The sequence below is a fragment of the Saimiri boliviensis genome, chromosome 1 (genome assembly GCF_048565385.1).
Source record: "Saimiri boliviensis isolate mSaiBol1 chromosome 1, mSaiBol1.pri, whole genome shotgun sequence".
In the NCBI taxonomy this organism is placed as follows: domain Eukaryota; kingdom Metazoa; phylum Chordata; class Mammalia; order Primates; family Cebidae; genus Saimiri; species Saimiri boliviensis.
Window position 1 is genome coordinate 97,690,273 of NC_133449.1, and position 22,239 is coordinate 97,712,511.

At 43.5% G+C, this 22,239-nt stretch overlaps 1 protein-coding gene across 3 annotated transcripts in view; it reads right to left on the bottom strand.

The window, feature by feature from the left end:
* The window catches only part of IL1R1 (interleukin 1 receptor type 1), a 75,352-nt gene extending 58,274 nt beyond the window's left edge, over window positions 1-17,078 (bottom strand). For 2 of the 3 annotated variants that reach the window (XM_010333646.3, XM_074400626.1), the window contains exon 1: window positions 16,674-17,078. The gene's annotated coding sequence lies outside the window, so the exon portion shown is untranslated. Of the gene's footprint in view, window positions 1-2,566; window positions 2,694-16,673 lie in introns of those variants that run through there. The other variant, XM_074400638.1, reaches the window with a different exon arrangement.
* Between the last annotated feature and the right edge of the window lie 5,161 nt (window positions 17,079-22,239).

Genomic DNA, 22,239 nt, shown 5'->3' on the forward strand with positions numbered 1-22,239 from the left:
AACGTGACTATGTCCTTGCTCTTGGGTTTTGCAAGGCCCTTCTGAATATTAACTATAATTTTTTGCTTGAACAAACCTGGCCCCTGCCTGATCCTCACACTTAAAATCACCAACTCATTAACTGTGTGCCCCTCACGCATGCCTGTTAGTAAACTGTTTTCTTAGATTCTGTCGCTATTGCCAGGTTCAGCACTTCTTTATTTCATGTCCATTCATTCACTATTGTCTGTGCACATGTGTGCATAGGAGAGAGGGAGAGAGAGAGAACTGATACAGAAAACTCTGACTTTCGTATAAAAGTTTTAGGCCTGGATCTCAGCAGGCCTGACTCAGAAACAAAGGCTCTCCATGCCTCACACTCATGATGTTCTCATGAGACAGATATATGGAATGGAATTCTGTCTTATTCATGGAAAATTACATCCATAACTGCCAAAGGGCCCAGCTCTTCTTATTTACTGACCAATATGTTTTCTTCTTCCAGGAAGGCCAGTCCTCTGTGAGATGAACACACTTTTTCTTTGGCCTTATTTCAAAGTACAGCATGGAAACCAGTCCATGGCCTTAAGTTGGTCCACTCACACATGTATTGATTCAAAGAGTGAAAGGTACTGGGAATTCTATTTTTGAATGTATGAAACCAACATATCCTTTTCTTGATTCTAGTTGCCTGGCAGCTTCACATCTTTAAAGGAGAGGCATCTATTACCTTCAGGTGAGAAAGATGAAAGCTAGACCAAAAAAGGGGTTACATAGCTTTAAATTCCAGCATAGAGTTTAAGTTCATTGCAAGACAGTAGCCTCAGCGAAAATTTTGTTAGTTGCAATATGTACAATAAGGAAAATAGTGCTTCCAGGTAACTAGGACCTATTCGTTGCAAGATGCATCCTAACTTCAGAGATGTTAAAATGTAGTTTTAAAAAATGTGCTAGGTTTTGTTGAGAGACAAAAAAATGATATTTTTTGAATTCTCCAAATTGGGCTTGACATCTCAAGAGTCATGGAGAAAGACTGGACCCATAAACCCTAGAGTAAGCCAGGCTGGACTTGAACAGCGGGCACCTTCTGACCACACAGCCGGGGAGGCCCTCCCTGTAGAGCTAGAGGGAAGATCTGCAGAAGAAGAAAGAAGGAAGGCAAGAGCTCATCTCTGGTGGTCAACTCTGGAAGAAGGAGTAGAAACTGAGTCACCGGGCTGGCAGAGGAGCAGCCCGGAAACAGAAAAGGCAGTCCCTTTCCAGAGGCAGTGCTCAGTGCCACGTGGCTCCACAACTGCGGGTCTGCCTCCAGCAATGCGGAGGAAGCCAACAAGAATGCCTAGGCTCCAAGTAGGGCGATAGATGCTGCTAGAGAAACCAGAGGACCAGAAGAGGCCTGGAGAGAAACCAGGAACTCAGGGGGTCATATCTGTGGGCAACAGCAAAGTCCATGGTGGTCAGCACTGGGTGGCCAGATGTCCGAGACCCCTGGGGCAATGACACACAGTGCACGGGCTGCAGCAAGGACCCAAGGGCAGGGTGTGGCCATTGACAAAACAGGATGAGCCACCTCCCTGGGACCAGCTCCACGATGCCAGCCTAAGAGGCAAACTCTGTAGAATAATGCGAGGGCCTGACAAGAGCAAGAGGAAGACCCCCGAGAAGCTGCCTGCCAAGGCCACTGAGATTCAGAGGGAACTGTGATGCACGTCATAAAACCTACGTTCCGCCAAAAACCTGGATGTGGACCAGATGTGTCGGAGCTCATTCACTCTTACATTTGATCATTAAACCAATTTTATCGTGTGCACACTATGTACCAGGCAGTGTTCCAGGTATTTGGGGTGTATCTGGGAATAAATCCAACAAAATCCCTGCCCACTTACAGAGCCTGGAGGGATAAAAACCAGCAAACATAATAGCAAAGGGACTGTGTAGTGTGTGCAAAGGTGAATTGGAAGAAAACAAGATTCTGCTTCAAGAAACCTGAATTGAGAGCAAATGTGTGTTTAATTATACAGTACATGTTTCCCACCTGAGCCCCATATTTTATGCCAGAGTGGCCCACCTCTGTGTGACATTGAAGGACAGAAAAATGAACACAACACAGGCCCTGTGCCTAAGAAATTGAGAATTCATCTGTGAGTTTACACAGTGAGGTTCATGGAGGCAGGAATTCAGACCTTCCCGGCATGTGACAAATGTTTACTAAGCACCTAGTAAAATACATGCCGGGCACTCAGCACATGCACACAATGCACACACGACACACATTCATGCAACACACACCCACACAGCACATGCAACACACACAAAATACACACAACACACACACACATTCACACCGCACATACAACACTCAGATACAACACACAATACACACATCAAAACCACACACAGATTCATAAAACTACACATGAGCACCCACACACTCAAACGCATACACTCATACAACACACACATCAAAGGCTTCATGCTAAAGACTTTTCACTTTTTTTACTTTAAAGACCACTGAGGGCTGTAGGTAGATCTGGTCAATTAGCCAGAAAGGTAATTATACCAAGGTAGTAAATGAAAACTTTGATACCTCAGGGGCAGGTTTGCAGACTGATCCATTTCAGGAGATTACCATTTGTCCACCTAGTTCCTAAAGGGACCACCATAGACTTCTGACTGATGACCACAAGAATGATTTGCAGAGAGTAGAGTCGTGGCTGCCAAAAAGGAAAGGGGGGAAATGGTATCAAAAGGTAAACATTTTCTGTCATGAGGTGAATAAGTTCTGGCCTAAAAGACAGTGTGATGACTACAGTGAGTAATACTGTGTCGTACACTCGAAGTTTGCTAAGAGAGTTGACTTTTACTGTTCTCACCATGCACACACAAAACAGATAACTATGTGTAATAAATGTATTGGCTTGATTGCGGTGATCATTTTATAATGAATACATACATCAAATCCTCATGTCGTATACCTTAAATATACACAATTATTGTTTGTGAGTTGTACCTCAATAAAGCTGAAAACCAAAATAATGAAAGAAAATCTACCAATGGAACCAATGGCTAGTGGTCCGGGGTTCTTACGTAACTTTGGGTTAAGACTCTTCAAACTACAAACCTGTTAGGCTGAGAAAGCCACTGGGCACCAAGTATGCCAGGGATCTTTCCCGACCTGTAGTGTTTAATAAGTGCAACAATTGCATTCTGGAATTCCATCATTGGCGTCTCAGTTCCAGAAGTTAATCTCATGTAGTTAAGTTTAAAACAATAACCTACTGACCACATAAAGTTTATTTTCTAATTTTCAGTAGACCAAAGGAAGTACAATTTGGTTTCCATAGCAAATACCCCAGCTTCATGAGGGAGTACAAAGTGTTCTGAGAAGAAACACCCTCCATGGACAAAGGAATATTTTTGAAGTGCAACAGAGAACTTACATTTTCACTAGGCATGCTTGAATTATCGAAGAAAATTTACCACCTAGCTTCAGCACGAAGTTGCACTTTTTATCATTACCCTCCCGTAAATGTTTTCATTGATCTGCCCAGCAGATTAATATGCTTATTTCAAGCAATCTAAAATAAATGTGAGCTAGATAAAAACAAACTATTTTTCTTTTTCTGTACCTTTACTCCACACATTTCTGTGACCAGGGAGGGAAAGGGATATCAAGGAATACTCTGACATCGAGTGAATGACATCAGCTGAGTGTCCTACAGTTCAATTCAATTCAATTCAATTCTGATACTAACCGGAGTTAGCACTGACCTCAGGTTTAGGGTTCAGTCCTACGAGACTACTCTCCATTTCAGATACCAACTGCAAGTGTGAGGTTGCCACCTATACGTCTGACTGACAGAGGTCATAAAACGGATGCAAATCCTGGCTGTAAGCCAGGATTCTTGCAACCCCCCTCCTCGGGTTTGATAATTTATTGGGGTGGCTCTCAGACCTCAGGGAAACACATTTCCCAGCTTATTATGTAATGAAGAATATGATCAAGGATATAGAAGACAGCAGATGAAGAGGTATGCAGGGCAAAGTGTGTGGAAGGGGATGTGCACTTCCTACGGGTAGGCCACTAGCCACGTGTTCAGCAGCCCAGGACATCCCAGAACCCCAGAGTGCAGGGATTCTTACAAGACTTTGTTTCTTGAGCATTACTGATCATTAACTCCAATCTCCAGCCCCCAGGCCTTCCCAGAGGATGGGGGGTGGGACTGAAATTCCCAAACTTCCAATCTGTTCTTTCTAGTGACCAGTCTCCTCCTAGGAGCCCAAGTCACTTCATTAGAAGCCCAAGTCACTTCGTATATATATTTGATCCTTTACAAATGTATTATTTACCATGCTGGAGGACTGATTTTTATGGAAAACTCTCAGGAGCCCACAGCTCTGGTACTCTTCCAAGGTCCTAATAAACGAGGGTTACTGTTGAAACAAGCACTGAGAGTACTGGGCAAAGTAAACGCTCTCTGCTCAGCAGGGTTCTCTCACACGCAAATGCCATTTCTGAGAAATCCTTAGTACACCTTCCCGAGGGGACCACACAAACTCAGGCCACATTTAAACATGCCACAAGATTGCTCCAGTTCTCTTTGGAATGGGTGGGATTCATTGGAATAAATAAATATGCAGGAAACAGGCCAGAAGAAAGTTAGGATCGATATTCAGAAATGGCTCTGTGAGTACAGAAATAACTGAAGAGCAATGTTAGCAGCTACTTAAGGATCCAAGAAGTTGGAAGACACTAAAAAATAATATTTGCATCCATTTTATTTTGTCATGTCAACAAGACATGTCTGTGCCTGCAGAGACCACAAACAGCACATAATCACTGATGGGAGAGGCCCGAGGCGACCTCCCATCCTGCTCTTTCCAGCTGTGTTTTGTCAGCTTCTCCTCCCTCATCTGTTCACGGGCATGACAATGCCCACCTTGGGGGAAGTGCAAGCATATGGATGAATATAGACCAAATGCTTATTGCAGTGGTTGGCACTCAGTGCTTTGCATTGCTCTTTGGTCAACCCAAAAATAGACAGAGGAGGCACCATGATTGCAGGCGTATCTTAAGTACAGTAAGAATGTCTTCCTAATCCATGCGGTTTGATGAGAAAAGAGATAAACATGTGATGGGGTTGCCCAATATTTAAAACCAAGACGTCAAAACGAAGACCTTTCAATATTTTATTTTCCTACTTAGTCATGCGTCTCAGATTCGTGTCACTAAACATTACCTTTTATTATAAAAGTCATTTTTTCCCTCCCCACTTATCATTAGAGTCTTTCAAACTCAGCCAAACACGTCACAATGGAATGATGAATGAACATGAGAACAGTAAGAAGTGGAACGGAGAAGCTAGAGACATGCAAATTTTATGTAGGAAACTGTTAGCAGGTCATAAAGAAAACACTAGGACCCAGAGTAGAAAGCGCTGATGTGATTTCACCATTTTCCCTGCTAGAAGAAAAAGTGAACCCAAGAGGAAGAGGTTTTCAGCACGGGTGAATGACCTTCCTGCTGCTGCTTTTGTTTCATTGTTATCCTCTAACATGGCTGCAAAACACTCCATTTAAAATCAGACTTAGACAAAGTGATCTCAACCGCATGGAAGTTGACCTCTCTCTACCCCTCTTGTTGGCTAATCACCGATAGCACTTATGAACTTCCTTACAAATAAAATTCTCAGAATACACTGAAGAGCAATTGGTTATAATAAAATTAATCCAGAAATGCTATTTGCAGAAGAGCAGGTCATTTATGCCAAAATCTAGCTACCCCTTAAATTTTATCTATGTATTTTGAAAAGGAAAAGAAAAAGCAGTTACCATATTTACTTGAGAGTCAACACAGCCAAAAATTGTTAATGCCATGCTGGCAATCCAGTCTCCTAACATCCACACTTCTTCTCTCTCCAGGGTTTCACTGTTATTACTTGCCAAGATTATGTGAGGGAAAAAAGAAAAGCTCTTAAACTTTTTTCTCAGCATGGTGGTTGAAGAGAGCCAAAGAAAGCGTTAGAAGCTACAGAAACGGAGAGATGTCCAAGGCAGAAACTTGCTGGGGGACGTCTGAACCATCCCAACCCGGGGCAACTCACCCACCTTGTCAATGCAAAGTTGAGAATACTGTAACTATGAAACCTATGTGGGCCACACAGTGAGACAAAAACAGAATTTCCTTCCAAACAATCCAGATTAGCCAGATAAATACTGCCCAGCAAGCTCCTACTTGCCATTTGCTCTAAGCTTGGATGTCAAAACCTGCCAGGCAGGGCTCCACTGCCTCCCAACCAAAGCCCAGACCACTCAATCTAGCATTCCAGATGCTCCTCGGTCTCCCTTGATCCTACCTTTAGGAACATGTTTCCTCTCCTTGCCCTTGATGCACCTGTGTCTGCTATGTACCAGTTTCCTTGCAAATTTCCCTAATCTCTACCTCTTTTCTTGTTCATGCAGTTTCCTCTATCCAGAATACAATCTGTCTGTCTCCTCCAGCTCAAGTCCTCTTTCTCCTCCTTCTCCCCCTCCAAGACCTATCCGAAATACTGCACCACTTCTTTAGGATTTTCCGGTACCTCCTACCAGGAGAAACGGGCAACTATCTCCCCCTGCCCTGAAACCTTCAGGTTTTTCATCTTCCCCCTCTCCGATGGCACTCTGCACCCCTGCTTTGTATTGCTAGAGTTCTCTCCCCTGCTGCTGGGTTAATATGCTTAAAAGTAGGCTGAGCTTGAGTGTATAGCTTGAACAAAGCAGATGTTTAAATGTTTGCCAAATAAATGTAAGTGGCTACATTTATACAACTTACGTCCACAGTGCCTTAAAAAATTGAAAGCACTCTTACTAAGTAGAGAGCCTTTGATAACTTCCAGTAACAAAGTTTTCTGGGAAAATGGTCCTGAATTCCCCCACCAGGCAGGATTTGGCAATCACTACGGACAGCCTTGGTCTAGCCAGCTCCTTGTTTACTTGGGTAATTTACTGACTCCGTGACTGTCTACTTCTGGGATCAATAGTTCTCAACCCACACTGCACTAACTGCACGGTACAGTCACCTGAGGAGTTTTAAAAAGCAGGGCTGCATACAGTCCCGTCACATCAGAACCTCTGGGGGTGGGATCGAGGCATCAGTGTTTAAAAGGCTCCCAGGTGATTCCAGTGCGCAGCCGGGATTGACAATACTGGCCTAGAGCACAAAGAGTAATTCCATGCAGCCGACATTTGCCCTATTTGTACGTCACGGAAGCAGCAGCAATGTCCATTTTCAACACTGGCGTGGCAGACTAGGGCCCAGCCGAGAAAAGAGAGTTCAACTCCAGAGACTTATTTGCACACCCTAGATTTCCCTGAACAACAATTTACAATCTGGACATCAGTTCCAGACTAAACTAAATGTCGGCCTCTACCTCCAAACCAAAGCATTGCTTACCTTTCTATGAGCCTAGATTCTATATATAGGTAACATTTCCATACCAACTTAAATTTCAACTGGAGAAAAAAAGAAGCTTAGAGTTCTGATCTTGCAGTTACATAAATCCCAGAGTCTGAGGTTGATGATGAAGATTCAAGCACAGTGAGTGATGCTGGGTGTAATTTCCCGCATTATCACAATAGCAAAGATGTAACCTCCCCTTCTCCCTGTGAGTCAGCACAGAAACCCACTGTGTTAATCTAGAGAAATGCTTAAATCTTGAGGGAAACTTCTTCAAAGAGGTTGTTATGGCAGGTTCTCATGAGACTTTTTAAATCAATTAAGTTCCAGTATACACTCCTTCACTGCTGACAATAGTCATATATTTTTTTCTCCAGAAAAGAACCCCTGTGAGTGAACCTTCGCATATAGTTTTACAGATTCTTTAGCAGACAGCTGACACTATTTGTGAAAGCAGGTTCCCCATGCAATCCACACAGTGTGTTTAGCCATTCCAGAGAAACAGCTGCCAAGTCCCTACTTTACTTGAATTTGTACTTTATTGTGATATACATTTCATTTGTATTGATTTGGGCTTCAATACTACGTACTGACAATTTCAATACTAATAACACTTGCATATCATGTCTCTTTTAAAAACTAGTTTATGGGTATCATGCGCCAATTTGGGTAACTCTTAGAGGTGGCAGAAGAGAGCCTAAATGGCGTGCTTGATATGAATGGACTCAAAAACCAGTGCCCAAAAAATATGACTGCTTGAAGGACATTTGAGAAAGAGCTCTTCCATAAACTAGTCTTTCCCTTTCTTGTGTTCCTTACTATATCAGCATAATGATGTGTATAGAGCTGAGAGAGTCCAACAGACCCATGTTCGAGTTCTGACTCTGTTATTGATCTGCTACGACCTAAAGAAACTCACCTGCTGTTTTTAAGCCTCGGTTCCCTTAGAGACAAATCAAAAATCATAAAACCTGTGTAAGGAACAGTGTGAAAAGCTCTCAGACATCGTGGGGAGGAGATGGATGGCTGCTGATCCTGGCTGGATCTAGAACGGCAGATGAGGTGGGTACCCAGCCTCCAGGGCAAGGAGGCTGAGCATCATTGGTACAGCCTCCAAAGCTAATCCGACTAGAACAGTGCAAGTGAGATCATGGAGACAACAAATAAAATCACCGGCAATGAAAAGTCTAAAATAATTGTTCCAGGGTTTCCAATCAAGTTCTACCCTCTCACTAACCCCAGGAACAGAATGAGGGAAGCCACATCAATATTCAGGGGGCACAATCATGGCTTTGGAATGTGTTGGTTCTGTGGCCCATGCTGGAATATGTTATTGGTATAAATGACTGAGTGGCTCTGGTAGCGACACTGCCTCCCTGGTTAGAGATTCGGCATTTTTGGAGAAAAGATGGATAACTTATAAGCACATTCACCTCTAATAATTTCCCCTCAAAGGATAAAGAAGGCAAGCTTCCACAGAAGACACAAACGTGCTTTGAGCCTATTCTATAGCAATGTCTCATTCACTTGTTCATTGATTCAGGAAATATTCAGAACCTGAAACTTACTAAATCCTTACTGAAAGTCTTTAAAGATAGTCATACCGTTGTCACGGGCTTATTAAACATAGTGTCTTAGCCTGGGCTGCTATAACAAATTATCATAGACTGAGTGGCTTAAACAACAAGTATTTGTGTCTTATAGTTCTGGAGCCTGGAATTCAAAGATCAAGTTTCTGACAGATCCGGTGTCTGGTGAGGGCCCACTTTCTGATTCGCAGACAGCTGACTTCTCATTGTGTCCACACACAGTAGAAAGAGAGCTAGCTAGTTCTCTGGCCTCTTGTTATAGGGGCACTAATCCCTTTTATGAGGACCCCACCCTCATGACCTAATCATCTCCCAAGCATCCCACCTCCTAATTCCATCACTGGGATTAGAGTTTCAACATAGAAATTTAGTTATGGGGTTGGGGGACACACAGACATTCAGTCTATTGTACACAGATAAAGGAAAACTCAAAGCCTAAAGAAAAATTATTAATCTTAAAGTATTTATTTCCATTAAAATTAGCATAGACACACTTCAAGTTTTGTGACTACATTTCTAGATCTTTCTATGGTAAATACACCTTTTGCTGCCTCTTTCACCTGGTATTAGCACTTGACAACCCCCAACTCATGTTACATCTGATTGGGGCAATTCTATCTGTGTTCATTACCTGGAATTCACCTCAAGTCCCTTCTCAGAAGTCAGCCCTGCCCTCCCTTCCCTGGACTGGGAGGTGAAGCTCACTGAAGTGTGTGAAGACTGACTTTGCAGTTTTCCCACTTCCTGCTCAGATGTTCCTATGTCCATGGAAACCTGATCCAGTAGCACCTCCTGAGGACAAGCAGTTCTGGAGACCTCCCCCGAACACCTCCCACAACACACATGCTCACACACCCACATACACACACACATGTTAATCCTCTCTCTGTGCTGGCCACAAACGACCATTTATGACAGTTTTGCCTCCAAAATGGGCCTGAGTGTCTGATCAACAATATTTTTTCTCAGTCCCCTGTGTTTCTTCACACAATGGAAGCACCTCTGGGCTTAGAGCCACCCAGCCCCTAAGACTATGGTACAGTGCACACCCCTTCCCCAGGGCCCTGCCAACGCTACAGACTCATAAGCGAAACAACCTTGTCATCACGGAACCAGCGCGGCCAGCATGAAAGACGATGCATCGTACAGACACTCTCGTCAACGTCTTCCCAGGTGGTTGGGCTTCAGGAATTTTGTTCTGTTCTGCGCACAGATTGCCATGGCCTCAGATTTCAGGGGTGGAGAAAAAGTTCTAGTTCTACTCTTTGCCCGCGGTCTGGAGGAGAGCTCCTAGCTGGTCACCTCTAAAGTTAGAAAAATAACCCTACCTACACCTAGAGAAAAGGATGTCAGAGAAGCCCTACTTGCAGCCCTCTCCCGAGACCCCATCCCCTAAATTCCCCAGCACCAAGCAGGTCCCTGGGGCAGGTTTACCCATGTTCTGGTCCAGATCCTGGAGGTGGCTGGGTCCGTTTCACTGGCCGCTTCCTGCTTTCCTTCTCATTTTTGACATTTGATTCTCTTGCAAATGGACTGTAAGCTGCTCTGAATTCTCTTCAGCTTTCTATTTCCCCTTCCACTCTTTCTTCCTCTCATCTCATCCCCAGCACCTAGCACAGGACTCGGCACCAGTTGGACACACAATAATAATCTGTCAAAATTACCAGTCACTTTATTAATGCAGGAGATAATGAATGAGAAAGGCTTTCGTAAACGGGGCTTTACTTTGGAGAGACATAAAATGCATTTAGGTAAGATATCTCCACTTGTCTCACATGGAGGACAGGGCTGGCCAAGAGATACAGTATTCTGGTCACAGCCCTGTATGCAATGTCAGCCCCGTTGTGATTTCTTGTGGCAAAGGTGCTTGTGTGTGGAACCACGCTTCCCTGGTGTCATTCATGTGAGCATTTACATCTACAAGGTAAGAGTTAACAGACCTTGTCACCAGCTTCTCAGCCCATGACTAAAGTCAACCTGAAACTCACAATAACAGCCAAACTCCTTACCACAGCCCTAAATGCGCCCACACCCCCATGATCTAGGCTCTGCCTCTGTCTCCAGCTCACCTTGACCTCCCTTCCACTCTCTTCACTGGCCATACATAGAACTGCTTTCTGCTCCTCATGCTGGGCTTTTGTGCTCTGCTTCCTCTGCCTGGCTGGCTCCTCCTCATGCCTCAGACCTCATCGTTTACCTTGAACAATCCCGATCACTGGGCTTACATGGACCGTGGCCACTAGTCGCAGTCTCTGCAGGCTTCCGTCTCTGCATTTCTTTCACAGTGCTCAGCACATGTGTGCCAACTCCTACAGCTGCCGGGCTGCTTTGTGCAAACCTGGCAGGGTCCACTCACCCCTGTTCTGTCCCATGACTGGACACACAGCAAGGCCTCGAAACACAATCATCAAGTTAAAAAAGTTGTGAAAGCAAATCGTTTTAAATCAATTGAATAGATGCCCAACCTGAGTCAACAAAACACCTGTCAGACTTGCATCTGCCACAAGAGATCACAATTGGGCTGAGGTTGCATGAGTCATGACATGAGATAGGAAAATCTAGAAAACTCACTAAGTTTGCAGCTTTCGCCTTTAAGACCGCCAAAGTTTAATAAAAACTTTCCAGAAGGCGCTGTTGGCAAGCACTTGGAGGAGCAATCTTTTAAAAGTTCCTGGTGGGAGTGTTAATTGGTATAATTTGGTGGGGGGGGGGGGTAATTCTGAAATATATATATCGAAATCACACGTGTACACAGCCTCTGACCCTGCAATTCTGCTTCCAGGAATTTAGCCAACAACTTGCAAACACTTCTGCAAAATAACAAGGGCAGGCTGTTACTCATTGCAACACTGGCTGAAATAACAAAAGATTGCAAACAACCTAAATGTTCACTCAGAGGCTAAAAATGTACCTACTTTGATACAGCTGTGGATCAGGGTACAGAATAGTGCACACCGTGAGTGTGAACGAGGTGGAAGAGAAAACTAGAAACTATTAAGAAGACTCATCTTTTGGTGAGGAAGAGGGAAAGAGGTGCCTGCAGAGAGGGAAGAGAGGGAGACTTCACTGAGGAACCTTTTAAATTGTGTTACCCCTTCAAAAGCAAATCAACCATGTTATCATCCACTCAAAAAAAAAAAAAATCAAAGAGTTTCAAACTCATATGGAAAAGTTTAACCAAAAAAGCAGTAAAAGTCCATTTTAAATTATATTCTTATCCCTCACTTTATAACTGAAAACAGTAAGCAAAGAAAAGGTAGATAAGTTGCCCAGAAGAAACGAAACTGCCCTTGGCTCCCAAGCTAGCATTCACCATATTCCACCCCAGCCTCCTGGGAGACATTCTCTGGAGTTCCCAGTGCAGATTTGAAGAGTCAACAGACAGGAAATATAAGGAAACAGCTCTCAATATTTTAAATGCCCATCATGTCTAGGTTGATGTGATAAATTGGATGGTCCTGCCGGGGAGGATCTTGTCTGAAAAATCAAATCAGGTTCAGAGAAGCTGAGGCTGAGCCCTGCGTGACCCCCAAATTGAGGAATTGTTGTGATTGAGTTTCCAGGCTCAACACCTCCAAATGCAGTATAACTGGACTCTCAGCACTTTTGGATGGAAGAACCAAGCACATCAGCACTCAGTTGTTCATGCCAGTGTGGCACACAGGCTCAGAAGGCAGATAGACTCAGTGCAGGTGGATGGCTCTCTCGTCACTAGCCTGCGGCTTTGGGAAACTTAACGGAACTTTTCAGTCTCAGCTTGTCTGGCCCTGGAGTTGGAATAAGGTGGCACGGTTGTGAGAAAGATTCAGGATAATATAAAGAACCTGGCAGGGTGCATGTTCCTGCAGTAGGTGACTCAATAAGTGGTAGTCATATGCCCAAGTAAACAGCAGAAACATCACCAGTGGCCTAAAACCATGTGACGTTATCTCTAAAGTTCGGTCATACCTACCCTCCCTAACCCACGGGCTCCAGAGTGAGTCTGTCTGCATCGTAATTTCACCTCTACACTAACTGCTGGTATAACCCTAGCAAATCTCTTCTCTGTGCCTAAGTCTCTTAATCTGCAAAATAAAATAATAATACTGAGTATTTCACACAAGAGGTACTTAAAACCAGGTCTCCTACCTAATAAGTGCTGTATTACATATTAGCTTTTATGAATATTTTTATTATTATTCAGTACCAAGTTCAAATCATTACTAAATGTCAGTTTGCTCCTGATTTTTGCAGCCCAGCACTGAGCCGAGGGTCAGAGTGAAAACCAATGCCTCCTCCTTAAAGCTTTTGATATTCATGCCAAGTCCATGACACTTGTACCTATGAAGACAATGTTCTCCTTTTTCTTGGTCCTATCCTTGCATTCATTTAATATCCTTTCAAAGCTTTAAAGATTTACTCAATCTTAACTGAGACTCACCCAAACTAAACTAAATAAATAACCAGTTTGTCCTAGAAAAGCTCCATTCAGGTTTTTTTTTAATCTTCAGGGATTCCTTTTTAAAATATTCCTTTCTTTGCAGAACTGGGTAAATATGTATCTACCTCCCTTACGTTGACTCATTTGAGGAAGATTGATTGATCGCTCACTGGGTGTCAGACCCCATAGCAGACCCTGGAGAGAGGAACATATGTAACAACAGCCCCTGTCTTTGGGAGCTCTCAGTCCACTGGGGAGCTGAGCAAAGCCGGTGGAGATAAGAGTGCAATAGGAGGGTTTTCCGGTACCCGAATGGAACAAATAAGTAACAAAATAGAAACCTGTTTAATCTAAAATGCATCCATGCACTGCTGGAACACACCAAACACAGCTACTGAATCTAAGAATCAAGAAACATAGAAATATGTTATATACACCACACACACACACACACACACACACACACACACACACACTTCTCAAGTTTAGAATTAGAAGACACCAAAATTTTGGCATGCAGCTCTCCAGAAACAATGTATTTTAGAAGACAAGACTTATCACTAAACTTCAGAATAATGACAATAATAACACCATTTTGCATTTTTACTTTTTCTCTATTCAAAAAGCTTTCCTCTATCTTGCCTCTTTATAATCCCAGTACAATTTTGTGAGGAGGCTAGCACAGGCCTTCTCTCTAAATTTCATAGCTAAAAAGGAGACAAAAATCACAAAGACTGAGGTTTGCCCCAGGTTACTCAATTGGTAAACATTCAGAGCAAAGGCATCCAGTTCTCTCGCTCTCTCAGCAGACTTTCTGAGAGACATCAGTGAGGTCAAAGTCCTCAGAAATTAGGTTGGCAGAAGTTACTGTAAGAGGTGACTGCTTTAGCAATGAGTAACCAAAAAAGACAAGAGGCTGAACCTAAAGGGGCAGAATTGGAAGCCAGCACATTTTGCAAAGGGTTTCCTTAAAGTAAATTAAGACAACAAAATACCCTTTGCCTATTATCAGAGTAGCACACTTTTCAAAAAATTATAAAATCCAATGCATGAGAGTGTTGGAAAATGTTCATACAGTGCTGGTGGGCATGTAAATTAATAAAACTTTCCTAGGATTAATTTAGCAGCAGAGATCTAGAGTTTTTAAAATGCCCATGCCCTTTGACCCCACAATTCTACTTCTGGGGATTTACCGCAAGGAAAACTCATGAAGAGTTTGAAAGGTTTAGCTGCAAGGGTGTTAGTTTTAGCACTGTTAATAAGAGAAAAACAATCAAATAGCTGTCAATAGGATTTTATAAACTAATTATGCAATGAAATGGAAAAGCTTTTGTAAAAGAAAATTCACTGTCATGACAAGATGCTCATAATACATTACTGAGAAGTAAAAGCAGGTAACCAAACAGCATGTAGAGTACAAGTACATTTCTTCAAAATGTAAACGTACTCAGAGATAAATACACCTACCAAAATGTTTACAGTGTTTATCTCACAGTGGTGTGTTTTTACTTTTCATTCATTGTAAAAATTATCTCTCTGTATTTCTTAAAATTTTATTCTTGACAATGTTCCTGTGCTGTTTGTGTAAATGTCTAAAGAACGTATTTTAGAAGTATACCCTCATCGTTCTTTGACCATGCCTGTCAGGTTTTCCTCCTACGTAAACTAAGAGGCTTGTGCCCAGTGGGGTTTGTCAGTTCAATGATTAACAACAGCATGTTGTGTTAGGAAAGGCCATTAAGAACCTTTCTAAATTCATCACCACCATTAGGCAAATCAAATTCCTCTCAAGAAGTTTTCCTGGCTCTTTCTGGACAGACTTGTCTTCTTCCTTTTACTAACAGATCAACACATTTACAGTCAACACCAATCTTCTGCATCTAATGCACACACACACACACACACACACACACACACACACAGTTCTCTAGCTGTCTTGTGGGTGAATGCCATGATTCACCAAACCAGTTGGTCCTTAGCTGTATTTTTTGAAGCATCCTTCTTCACTGTCCACTCCTCACACCTTCACCAACACAGTGAGAAATTCACATTTTGCATAAGCAGTAAGGAGTTATAAATTGAATTGAATGAAAAGCTTCATTTGGTTCTCTTTTTCTGTTTTGTTATTTTCTTTCCTTAATGTTTCGGGTTCAGCCCCATTTTCTCATTCTTATGCACAACAACACTATTGATAGGAAAAATGGAGATCAAGGATATCCAATAAAAAAGTCAAGGCAATGTTTATAATTCCCTCTGAGAGTGCATGGTCTTCTCTATAGCTATTGGTGCAACACTGGTAAAGCTTCTGAGGGGGGAAAACATGATCAAGCTTTTAAGATGAACTCTGAAGTCCTTTTTGAAGAAAGTGTGTACAAGTTTTGCCAACACAATGCATTATCCCTTTAAATGAAACCAATAGAGCCTGTTATTGATAACATAGCACCTTCAAGCCGAGCGCAATGGCTTATGCCTATAATCACAGAACTTTGGGAGGCTAAGGTGGGTGGATCAGGAGATTGAGAACATCCTGGCTAACACAGTGAAACCCCATCTTCACTAAAAATACAAAAAATTATCCAGGCATGGTGGCACACGTAGGCAGTCCCCACTACTTGGGGGGCTGAGGTAGGAGAATTACTTGAACCCAGGAAGCAGAGGTTGCAGTAAGCCAAGATCCCACCATTGCACTCCCACCTGAAGGACAGAGCGAGACTCCGTCTCAAAAAAAAAAAAAAAAAAAAAAAAAAAAAAAAAAACCACTAAAACAAAACATCGCACTTTCAAACAGTGGGTGAGATTACACCTCTCTAACGTTGCAGAAGCTTAATGGGAAGTGATAAAATAAGTTTCAATTCTTACAGTAACAACAGTCTTATAAAATGACTTCATTTACAACGCCCTTCATTTAACATCTCTCACTACATACCAAGAGTCAAGTAACTATTTATGGTTTGTAAATAATATACAGTTATAAAGGATCTCTCCCGCATATTTCATAATCATCCATAGATAATCACAGTTGATCTCTTAATAGGGCTCATAAATGCATCTTAAAGTTAAACATCCCTACAGAGCCATATAACTTCAAGAAATCCTTAAAATCTTGTTTCAACAAATAACATAACATTGTCTTTTATCAGATTCGGTTTCTCTTTCCTAAATACCTCATTAACGTGTAAGTAAACCCAAAAAAAGGAGGAAAAAATATATAGAAACAAAATACCTGCAGTGCAATTAATCATCTTACCGTCTGTGTTCTTCATCCCTGGGGCATTTGGGAACGGCTGGCCCCCTAGGAGGTGGCGACTGTCAGGGTAATCCAGCAAGGTTTCTTTTCCCAAATGAAGCAGGCTGAGCTGATGTTGGTTATTAAAAATGAAAGTACGTTTTGAAGTCAGCCCTCTCCAGAGTTTTAATTGAGGTCTGTGCCACGGCAGAGTGACAGCTCACGTCTTGCTGGATGCCCCAGCTGATACAGAGGCTCAAAGGAAGGAGAAAGTGGGTCTTGGAGACGGCTGTGTCAGAGCCTCTTAGGGCTTTAATCCCTCGGCCATGACACATCTGGGGAACTATGAACAGGAAGCTCAGCCAGGCAGACAGCCAGAATCATTCCGCAAACGTGCCAGACCCTTAAGAAACACCAGCACCCGCCACTGCACGGTAACCTCTGATGTTTCCCGAAGCTGATGCTTTCCTCCCGTGACTTTGTGTTGAACCTGGACAAGGCCTGCTGGCTGAGTCCAGCTCATTGTCACATTCCCATCATCAGAGTCTTGACCAGTCAGTCCCAGGCCTGTGGTGGCATAAGCTTTCCCCCTCTGCCTACCTCCCAATCCTTAGAGCAATCTCCCCCGAGGCAGCCCAGGCAATGCTGTGGAACTCTTTATTCAGGTCTGCTTGTGTCCCAGACCCCGGCCCACTTCTCATGGTGCCCACCACCCCTGCCATGTGCCCTGAGAACTCTGGAAGTCTCCCTTCACCACACCCTGGAGGTGGGGTGACCACCGATCACCCCTCACTCAGGAAGAGGAGAGCCAGAGCCTCCAGCTTCCACAAACGCAGCCAGATCCACGTAGGAGAGCTGGTGCTGCAAAGCCTCCTCTTTCTTTTTTTTCCTCTTGCTCTGTCACCCAGGCTGGAGTGCAATGTCACAATCTTAGCTCACTGCAATCTCCGCCTCCCAGGTTCAAGCGATTATCCTGCCTCAGCCTCCCAAGTAGATGGGATTACAGGCACCCACCACCATGCCCAGCTAATTTTTGTATTTTTGGTAGACACAAGATTTGGTAGACCATGTTGACCACGCTGGTCTTGAACTCCTGGCCTCAGGTGATCCACCTGCCTCGGCCTCCCAAAGTGCTGGGATTACAGGCATAAGCCACCACACCTGGCCCACCTCATTTATTTCTCTCGTAACCCCTCCTGCACTCAGATGAACCTTCTCAACATGAAACAGTCCAGTCTATCACGATGCTACTCAAAACTCTGCAGTGTAGGGAGGAAGAGTCAAGCCTCCAACTCTAGCATTCAAGCCCCTGGGACATCTGGTCTCACACACCGTCCTGTCATCGGTCTTATTACCCTTTCCAAGAACCCTTTGTGCTCACCTGGATGGGCCACCTGCTGACCCTAAGAGGCACTGCTCCAACCTCTGCTTCAGTGCTCTGCAGCCTCAGTTCTGCCACTGCCGCTCCTTGTCCTAGTCAATGTGACCCCGCCCAGCACGACACAGCCCACCTCCTTTTTGCCTTCCCCTTCTTTCCGGTCTTCGCCAACATTCGCTCAAGCGGACCCCTGCTCAAGCATCGTGGGGTGATTTTCCCGACTCTGATCCTGTGCCTTCTCTCTGGGATGATAATGGAGATAGCAAGAGTGAGCACTTAAGAGGTGCCAGGGAATATTTTGGAAAATTTAAATGATGTATTTATTTATTTATTTATTTATTTATTTTTAATTTTATTTTAGGTTCGGGGGTACTTATGCAGGTTTGTTATATAGGTAAATTGTGTATTGAGGGGGTCTGGTGTACAGTTTGTTTTGCAACCCAGGTAATAAGTATACGACCCTACAGGTAGTTTCAGTTCTCACTCTCCTCCCACACTCCACCCTCAGGTCGGTCCTGTGTCTGTTGTTCCTTGCGTCCATATAAACTCAGTGTTTAACTCTCGCTTATAAGTGAGACCATGCAGCATTTGATTTTCTGTTTCTCTGTTAGTTCTCAGAATAATGGCCTCCAGCTGGATCTATGTTGCAGCAAAAGACATGATTTTGTTCTTTTTTATGGCTGCATAGTATTCCATGGTGTACATGGACCACATTTTCTTTATCCAGTCTACCCTGATGGACATTTAGTTTGATTGCATGTCATTGCTATTGAGATAGTGACGCAATGAACATCACGTCCTTGTGGTAGAATGATTTATATTCCTGTGGGAATATACCCAATAATGGGATTGCTGAGTCGAACGGTAGCTGTATTTTTTTAAGTTCTTTGAGAAATCACCAAACTGCTTTTCAGAGTGGGTAAACTAATTTATATTCCCACAAGCAGTATATAAGCATTCCCTTTTCTCTGCGGCTTGCTGGCATCTCTTCATTTTTGACTTTTTAGTAATAGCCATTTTGACTGCTGTGAGATGATCTCATCATGGTTTTGATTGGCATGGAAATTTAAATTCTTTAGGCCCATTTTACAGGTGAGGAAACTGACTGAGATGATGTAAGTACTTTCCCCAAGCTCCCTTAGTCAGGCAGGGGTGGAGCCCAGGTGGAGCCCAGGCTTGTGTTGCTCTTCCAGTGTTACCAGGGATCCGCTGCAATTTACTTGACAATATGGCTTATCTACGCAGGAACAGTGCAGGTTCCTAGCAGCCATTGCCTCATGCTTCCTGGCACCCTTTCCGGAGGGCACCTGAAAGACCTTCCCAATCCAGGATATTACCAAGCAGACTATTCGTTCAAGGATTTTTCTGGCCCTCTTTTCCACTCCAGACAATTTCTTATCTCTTCTTCCTTCCCACTTCTCAAAAAGGAGAAAAATGTGAGGAATCTGCACTGTTTGGTTAACACGTGTGAACACACACGCACACGCCACATACACGCACCTACCCACTCTCCTTTGCCTAGGTTTTGTCAGCTGTGTTGTTCCCCTGCAGAGTTCAGGGAAAACAAATAGTCATAGTTGGCAACAAAAATTCAGTACCAGAAGTTAATGGATAATCTCCCAAACTCTAAGGTCCTTTATGAATGCTATAGCATAGAATTCCTTGAGCCAAGCCCAGAGCATTTAACATTTAAACTATCGGAAGACGTCACTCCAATACAATTTTATCAGTAACATGGTCTTTGTAGAATGTCAGAATGTCTGTTTATACAGAAAAGGTCAGAAATAACTCATGTATTTTCCCAGAACATTCTTATGGAAAAGTTTACACATTCAGAATTGCTTTGCATCTATAAATATCTTTAATGTGGCTATAATCCATGTGTTTCTTATACCTCCCAATTGAGAAAGGAGAATAGGAAGAAGCACATACAGTATGTTTGTACATGTGTGTGCACAAGCATGTGTGTATGTGTGTGCACATGTGTGCAAGTATATGCATCCTTAGAATCTAACGCTGACTCCCCCTCACATGCTATGGGTCATTAAGACCCTAGGTCCAGCAACTTTGTAATTAGAGGGTCACCGACCTGGATGCAGCAGACCTGGGTTAAACTTCATCTATGTGTCTACAGCTCCAACTTCATCTATGTGTCTTTGGGAAAATCACTTCACCTCACTGGATTTCAGTTTCTACATCTGAAAAAAAAAAAAAAAAAAGTATAGTCTAAACTCTTGGGACCCAAGGTGTGGCCCATGAGCCAAGAGCATCACCAGGGAACACGGTGGAAATGCAGGACGTTAGGGCCCACCCCAGAACCACTGAATTTGAATTCTCATTTGACTAAGCTTCCTGGGTGACTTGGGTGCACAGTAACACAGTAAGCGCTAGTCAACCTGATCTCCAAAATGCTTTCCAGTGTGACACCTTCCATTAGTTTAACCTTTGTCTCTTTACGCTAGAAAAGTAACCGTGCCGCACCTGATGGCTGCCTGGTAACCTTTGTGGTCAGGCCCTAAGGATCTGGCTTGAATGCCTAGCTGCTGATCATACTCCTGCTCCAGGCAATGATACACGAACAATTCAGATCATCCCCATGACTCTTCCAGACTGCACTGTGCCTTCAGCTTTCTGTCAGACCTCTGGGGAGAATGCCATCCCTTAATTCTTCATACTTCCAGACAGTTTCCACATCCATCACCGAGTTTAAAAGATTTTGCAAGCACAGATGAGGGAATGGGAAACATTCTAGATGAATGATGACAGGGATAGTCTTTCAGCACTTAATGAAGCTGCAATGGCCAAAAGAAAGCATGACCTGACTAAGAACAAGCGAGGTCTGGTGAAGCTCACCTAATCTTTTGTTTGATGGGGTTATTAGATGGTGAGATTACCACAGTTAAATGCTGTGAACTTAGTGAATCTGAACTTCATGTAAGTATCCACAAATATCTGTCTTGTGAGCAAAATGAAGAATATGGTTAGTAGAGTTGGATACATGTATAAACACCCGTACTCAGTGGTAAATGGGTCAATCTGAACAGTGTGCTCTACTGGAAAGCCTCACCTCAGTTCCAGGTTGGTTCCATCTAGAGCTTGGTTCATCTTCCTGACTCTCGGGCATGGAGCTGACCTCTCCTCCCAGAAAAAGAGACCGCCAGGCTGGGTATGGACATGGTCATGGCACTCTTCAATTGTAGAAAGTACAGAGTAGAGAAATGCAGGAAAAAAGGGAGGGTAAGGAATAAGGAATACATTTTCCCAAGAAAACAAATACAAATTTAGAGAGCAGAACTGGAAACTGAAGCCCAAAAAACTTGTCAAGTGAGCATTGGCCAAAAGAACCAGATGATGTGCAGATGGTGTGTGGTAATATTCCTGGAGGCCATGATGCAGGAAAGGAGAATGCCTGGAGGTCAAGGCAGGGGCTGAGGAGGGAGTTGGGAGGTGTAGAACGGGTTTCTACAGCAGAAGGGCAGAATGGGCAAGCTTACCGCATTCTGGGAATCCTGGAGTTGAAATGGACTGTGAATTCACTGAGAGAGCAAATCAGGATCCCAAAGGATGCCATTAAGATCTAACCATAGGCCGAATCTGACATCGTGAGTCTTAATACAGACAAATCTAAAATCCCATTCTTATTTCCCTAACCTCATATTGTTAAGTACAGGACAGGGCATATGAAAAAGCAAAGCACTGCTGGAAAACAAAATCAAACAAATACCAGAGTCTGGACTGACTAAGATGTCCACCATGAATCATGTGTGGTAGGAGGCTGTGTGTTTAGCTGCCCTCAGGTGGAAGCATACCTTCTGATATGAAGGAGGGTCGTCCCTGGAGAATGCCCTCAGACATTCTCCCGTCATGGCATGCAGAGAAAACAATAACAAAGACTGCTCATGGCCAAAGAAGACCAGCTAAGCTCTCCCACTGGCCCTTAAGCTAAGGGGATTGATATCTGCACACCCAGAAGCCAGCAGGCTACGCTAGGAACCATGGCACCCTAACCCAGAGATGGAATGAGGGCAATGGAGTAGACATTGGGGAGCCCAATGTAAAAAAACCCTTCATGACAATAGATGAAGCACTCGGCAATGCAGAGACAGTAGAGACAGTGTTTGTCCCATCTCTGGAATAACTCAAACAAAGGGCACTCGGACAGGTATGAACATCCAATGGAAACTGCTTCTACCGTCTCTTCTAGGCCCT